Source organism: Ammospiza nelsoni, chromosome 1, assembly GCF_027579445.1.
Source record: "Ammospiza nelsoni isolate bAmmNel1 chromosome 1, bAmmNel1.pri, whole genome shotgun sequence".
Taxonomy (NCBI): domain Eukaryota; kingdom Metazoa; phylum Chordata; class Aves; order Passeriformes; family Passerellidae; genus Ammospiza; species Ammospiza nelsoni.
Window position 1 is genome coordinate 19,038,196 of NC_080633.1, and position 7,009 is coordinate 19,045,204.

Below are 7,009 nucleotides of genomic sequence, written 5' to 3' on the forward strand. Positions count from 1 at the left end.
TTACCCAACAGTCTGCAGTTGACAATAACCCAAGATTTCTGGATTTTCTCACCTAGTCATCATCTTTTGTGGGACCTGTATCAGAAGAGAAGCCAGGGCTAAGTGAACTAGATAGCTCAGTAAAATAGCATTGCTTGTTCTTGTTCTTTGCTTTTGGGGTAAGTTGATCAGATTTGGAGGGATGTCCTCTCAGTTGTAACACTTCTCTGATTTTATTAACAGACCCAAGAATAGAAGTGTTTAGCTGACAAAGTCTGTAAGAAATATAAGCCATCTTTGTATCTGGAAAGCAGCACATGTGTATACAAACAACTGGAAAAAAAACATACAAATGCATTTTATTGGAAGAATAAAAGAACAGAAGTCTTGCAACTGGTCAAGAAAAATTGTCAATATCTGCTTCTTCCAACCTTTTGAATCCTTCTTCAGGAATAATGTTTTCCATGGTTTGGTGCTTGCAGCTCCATAAAGAAAAATCTTTTGTCATGGAAATCTTATTCTCTGCCCATAATAACTCTAATAGCAATGTTGAATTGCATTATCTGTCCATTTATCTTAATGTCCCAGTTCTTGTAAGGATTAGAATCGTATGTTTCTGAGGAAAACACAAGAAATCTTTGGATGGTAACCTAGAGATTTCTGTTACAAAGTAAGGAATTAGAAATGCATTTGGGCAGAAACTGAGTAGCTGTTACACAATTTTTTTGTGACTATGAATTATTGTAGTTTGGGCAGAGTTGTAACTTGAGAACTGACAAATAGCTGACCAAAACTGACACAGGATAATAAATTAAGTAGGGGCATGTGCTTGTTGGGGGAAAATGGTCCTTTCCCATGTAGAGATTATAGAAATAGAATAATTCTGTGATAAAAATGGAAAGATTATTTTGTTTCTGCTATATCCTGTGGAATTGATTTTAGGAATTGTTCTGGGTGAAAACCCAGATTTATTCTTTCTGAACAGCAGATAAATATATGGTATATTTATAAACCTTGTAAACAGTACCAGTTTCATCCTCTGTCCTGCAGTAACTTTCTCTGACATTTAAGAACCAAAGATTATATCTGAAGAAGGTCACAGATGTCATAGCAATGAACATTTAAGCACACAGATTTAGGAATAAAAACCAAAATTATTATATAAAACATAAATTACTTCACATTATATAGTATGCTATTTTAATATATTAAAATCAAAATATTGTTATAAATTTATGTTTTTATAAAATTCTAAACCATAATATGAATCACAGGCAGTGAATGCAATAATAGTATTTAAATTATATACACTAGATATTGCAAAGAACTAAAGCACTTCCCAGTATAATCCACAAGAAACAGCACATCAAGGAACAGAGCTGTCCAGAAATAAATAACAAAACCCTGATAGGAAGGGGGATTATTCTGAAGTGAGCCCTTTCTGGTTTCTGAATGCCTTAAACAGTACTTGGGCTCTTCCTTTTTACTAAGATGCAGTCAGACACCTTGTCCCAATAGTAGATAAAGCATATTTTCCATTTGCAGAGCAGGGATGGATAATGTTGCCCTCTGGTACCATGTCTCACTGGTTAGTGCTTCCACAGCCAGCCAAGCCATCTGTGTTTGGATCTTCTGCTGATCTGTAGGTTTCAGGCTTTAAGGAGTAATACTCACAGCTGTATATGTTCTTTTTATTTTCTTTTTACCTTGTAAGACTTTAAATGAGAGGTTCTGAGATTCAGGGAGGAAGACTGCTGAGAAGAAAGGTGCCAAGTGACTGTGTAGCCTCAGCTCCAGCACTCCTCTCACTGTTGCAGTGCATTGAGTAGGCAGCCTTGGATGTCCTACACCACGTTAGACAGCTCAGAGTTAGAGCTGGTGTTCAACATCAGCATGGCAAAGATCCTTTGTAGATCTGGCTTCTAGACAGAGAGTTTGAAAATAGCCTACATTCATTAAAACTCATGTGAATATTCACGTGCATAAAGTGAAACATTTCAGGGCCCAAAATCCACACCCAACCTACAGGTCTGTGGATCTATGGGTTAGGCCTTTAGTCAGACAGAAATCTTGGTCATTCCACTAAATACCCAATAGCTTGTGCGTAAAATCACAGGGCCATTTGCTTGTCCTCCTACACAGAGCAGACAGAAGGGGTCCAGCCTGCGAACTGGTTCTTCTGACTCTGAGGATAGAAGATATCTGAGTAGGAAAGTATGCAGCAGCAGGCATGGTGTCCCAAAAAGCAACCTTCAAAATAATTATTTCAATTACTCTTCAGGAATTGCATATCTTGTATTTCTCTTCCAGGTTTTAAAATGTGTCAGTCAGTAAGGTACCAGAAATACACAACAAAAGAAAATGGAGCCATCCTGAGATAATGCTGGCATTTATGTAGGTCTTTTCAAAGTATTGGAAAAACTGAAAAGGTTGAGCTGAGATCAGTAAATGATCAGTATGAAGTTACTCACTGGGATGAGGAATGAAATCAAACAGTGTTGATGAGCAGCATTGTGCAAAATATGGGAGTTTATGGTTTCAGGAGTGAGCTGGGACTTCTTGGTCGTGGATGGTGGATACCAGGAGATGACCAGCACTGCTTGGAAAGCAGTCAGTGCCTGTGCTGATGCTGTGAGTGCCATGTGCCTGCTCAGCTCCGAGGGCTTTTAATGGGCAAAAGAGCCATCAGGCAGAGCTTCAGGGAGACATAGGGACAACATGAGGCCAATAATATTGTAAGAGTTCAAAGAGATTCAAACAGTATCAGTCTGTGAAAGCAAAGGGGAAACAATTGCTCAGGTTCAGATGTGAAACTTTGTAGTTGCAGAGTTGTAGGTGTAGATTTACTGTAAGGTACTCTGGGAAGAAGATTTTGGTAAAATAATAAATAGGAATGTTAGCTTTTCTTCACAACTGTTTCCAGTACTTAGAACTGTAAATACACTTAACCTACACACGCAGAGGACTGCTGCCTACTTTAGAGAGTCTAACTGTTCCCTGCAGTCACTTAAACCTACCTTCTAAATATATTAATAGAGCAATTTTGCCATGATATTTGGAAATTATATTTTGGGTTGCATAAGTAACTCATCAGTTAGCAGCACCCCAGAAGAAGCAGTTTTAAGTCTGATTCATTAATTTATTCCCTAAAATAAAGAGCATTGCTGCAAACAATGATTTTGAGAGTGGGGGTTTCCTCATTGGGTAGGGGGGGGAAAGCCGCTGTTTTTGCTGTCTCCTCAGTGGTTTTTGGCGTGTCGCGAGGCTCGCGGTTCAGGATCCCGGTCTCGGTGGCTGCGCGGTGGCCGCCGGTGGTCGGAGCGGGGGCGAGGGGGCGGCGGGGACGCGGCGGGGGCGGTCTCGAAGCACTTGGTGAGCAGGGGGAAGGCGCTGTCAGCGGAGTCTCTGTGGCGCAATCGGTTAGCGCGTTCGGCTGTTAACCGAAAGGTTGGTGGTTCGAGCCCACCCAGGGACGAGTTCCACTTTTGGGCTCGGCGCCGCCCCCGCCGCCGGCCGTCGTTTTGTGCGTGTGCGCCGGGGGAGGGTGCGCGACCGGCGCCGCGTGGTGCCGAGCAGGGGGCCCGCGGCGGGGAGCGCAGCGCGGCGGCCTCAGCTGCGGCGGGGCCCGCCCCGAGCGAGCGCCGAGCGGCCGTGCCGTGCCCACGGCGCCCCGGCTCCTGCGTGGCTGCACGGCCGTGCCCTGCCCAGGGCGCCCCAGCTCCTGCCCCGTGCCCCGCCGGTGGGGCGAGGCCTGCGGGACACCCGGGACCTGCTCCTGCCTCCGTGCGTGCGGCGATGAGCTTGCTGGAGCGGCCGTCGGCTGCAGCGGCGGGCTCTGTCCTGAGGCTGAGGGGACCGGAGTGCCCGGGGTTTTCGGCACCCCCTGCTCAGCGGCGGGAGGTGCGAAGGAAAATACACTCTTCGAGCTGCTCCGGGATAACGAGCGCTGCTGCCGGACCATTGGGGTTTGCTCCGGGAGGTGCTCACGGCGCTCCAGCACTCGAGCGATCGCCGGCGGACAGCCCGGGTGGGAGCCGAGCCTCGGGGACAAACGCGGCTTGCGAGGAGGATTATTGCCATCACTGCCGAGCGTCCCTGCGGCCGGCGCTCCGCGGCGCGTTGTTAGCGCGCACACCGGCGGCCCCGTCTCTCCGCGGCGGAGGGAGCCCGCACAGCCGGGTGAAACGAGCGGGGACCCCGAAGCCCGGTGGCAGAGCCGCCTCCGGGGCTCCGGACAGCGCCGTGCCCGCGCTCCCTCCCCGTCCGCGCGGGACGCGCTCCAGGCCCGTTCCCTGCTGGCAGGCGGCGCGGCCGCTCCGGGCTCGCCCTGCCCGCGCCGAGCCGCTTTGCATAAATGAATGTTAAAAGCAATTACTCCGGGAGCTTCGCCTAAACGTGTCAATTAGAAGTTGGCACCTTCGCCGTATCCGAGCCCGAGAGGCGATTCCAGCGAGCGCTCTGGTCGCGTGAAATCCGGCTGCCTTCCAGCCCGACCTCTGCCAGCTCTGAGAGGATCTATTTACAGTTTAGAGAAAACAGGATCCGTATTAAAAATGCCCCTTCCCCAGCGAAGCTGTATTTCACAGATCTTTCTGTCCAACCCGCCTGGTTTGAATAAGGGATACAACCCTCTTAAAGGTCAGGCTGTGCCATTGATTTACCGTCGATGACAAGATACGGCCCTCGCTAGCCAAGATAGCAGAGCAAAGACATGTATTTAGAAACACCGAAAAATCTTTTGAAAGTCGTAAACCTTAAATCGTTGATGTGATGGTATTTTTTTTTCTATCATCCACATATTTTTCATTTCGGTAAAACATTTTGAAAAACTGGCAGCGGTGTGCTGAGCATCAGGGGAGGTGCAGCTCTCTGCAGGACCCCCCTATCACCGTTAGCCACGCTTAACCCGTAAATATTTCCTGCTCTTAGGGAGAATTTTATTTTAACTAAAGTGGTTCAGGTAAATTCCCTCCTGGACATTTCCACGCTGTTTGCAGTGCAGGATGTGTTCAGCCCGGCAGCGCAGCATCCACTGCAGCCAGCAAAGCCTCGCAGGAGATGAAATCTAAAAATCTGCATCTGCCAGTGCTTGGACCGCCGCGCTGGCAGGCAGGCATCAAGAGCTTACAGGAACCACCACCAACAAAAAAATTGATCATGTCAGTGTGAAGCAGCAGTGTCTGGAAAACCAGTAACAATTTAGAAACTAAAATTAGCTGATAGTTCATGAGGAAGGACGGGCGTTTCTGCTCCCATAAAGCAAGTCTTGCCCTCCTTAGCAAGTCGCAGATGCGTTTTACAGGGGTGGGTATTGCTGACCACGGGGTTTGTTTAGGCTCATCCCAGTTGCTACACGTCGCTGTGCGGGCGTGCACCGTCAAACCTGGTAAAATAGGTTTTTACACGTGTACAGGAGGGGCTCATCATGGGCTCCGTAATACAAAGCGACATTTAGGCAGTGCTTGATAAACTAATTTTGTAGAAGTGGAAAGCTCGTATATGGGAAGTGCCTCATCCCATCTGCTCAGCAACTAATTACAATTAAGGTTGTGGAGAACGGGAAACCTGATACATTTTTGGGACTAGACAGGGAATCGAAGCTTCCTTTGTATGAAGTAGAATTTTTTCAGAGGTCAGTGAAGCTTTCAGTTCTTAGCCATGGAAAAAGCTTCTGTAGCTGTGTAATGTACCCAGACAAACCAGCCGGTTCTTGCCTTAATCCATTTATCTGTATGCAGTCTCAGATAAACGCTGTTCTAAATGTAATGGGGGACTGCACCGTCTGATGCTTTTAGGAAAAAGATTTGACATATTCAAAGTGACCTCTTAACTAACACCGAGATGAATTCCAGAGTAAGGATTCCCAACCGATATTCCAAGCAATTTCTAAGGCAGCTGGACAAGACTCGCCGTCGAGACGTTCGGGAGAGCCCAGAACCAGCGCACCGCCGCTTGTCTCACCCTGGCATCCCCAGCGCCTGGATAACCCGCAGCAACCCGCAACGCGCCGCGGCTCTTTGTTCGCGCGGAGACGGGACGGGGACGCGGGGCTGGGGGCGGCCGTGCCTCGGGCTGGGGACACAGGGGACAGCTCTGCCACCGTTCCCCGCTTCGGGCTGGGGACACAGGGGACAGCTCTGCCACCGTTCCCCGCTTCGGGCTGGGGACACAGGGGACAGCTCTGCCACCGTCCCCCGCCTGGGGCAGCGCTCGGGGGCTCCGCGCTCGGCGGAGGGGGAGCCGCTGCCGGCCGCCCGTGCCCGGCGCTGCGGGATGGAGGGCTCGGGGAGCCGGCGCTCCCTGCGGGTGCGGGTCCCGCTCCCCTCCCCAGCGGAGCCCTGGGGGATGGGGAGGGCACGGCCGCCCGCCCTGCTGGAGCCCCCGGCCGAGCCGGCCCCGCCGCCGCTCGGGACACCCACGAACGCGGGGACACGCGGGGACAAAGAACGCGGGCTCTGCCCCCGCCTCGGGAAGCCCCGGGGAGAGGTGGGCTCCGCGTGGGAGCCGGGGGGATCCGCGCCGCCCCCGCCCCTCGCCGGGGCTCCCCGCTGCCTCCTGCCGGCGGGCGGGGCCGGCGGGGCCGGGACCCCCCCGCAACCCCCCGGGCCCCGCGGCCGCCCCGCCCCGCCCGGGAGGGGCCGCGCGGAAATCCAGGTGCGGGAACGGGCCCGCCGCCCCCGCGGAGCCGCCGCGCTCCGCTCGCTGCCCCGGGCCTGCCCCTCACCGGGCCGGGCGGGGGTTCCGGGGTTCCGGGGGTACCGGGGTACCGGGTACCGGGGGCGCATCCCCGGGGGCGAGCGGCGGAGCGGGAGCCGAGTCCGGCCGGAGCGGCGGCCGGAGGGGCAGCGCGGGGTCCGGGCTGGCAGCGAGGCCGTGGCGAAGCAGCTCCCTTTGAACTTTGGCCAATATTTAATGACTTGGGAGGCCGATAAGATGGGGAATAAAATATTCATGTTCTCAATAAAGACGGGGACCCGGAGTACTGGAAAGATGAAAAACTGTACGGCTCGCAGAAAGGGTGCAGAAAACA

At 51.7% G+C, this 7,009-nt stretch overlaps 1 non-coding gene across 1 annotated transcript; it reads left to right on the plus strand.

Moving 5' to 3' along the window:
- The first annotated feature begins 3,380 nt into the window (after positions 1–3,380).
- TRNAN-GUU (transfer RNA asparagine (anticodon GUU)) lies at positions 3,381–3,454 on the plus strand. The gene has a single exon. It is a non-coding gene; the product is annotated as a tRNA-Asn (tRNA).
- The last annotated feature ends 3,555 nt before the right edge of the window (positions 3,455–7,009 follow it).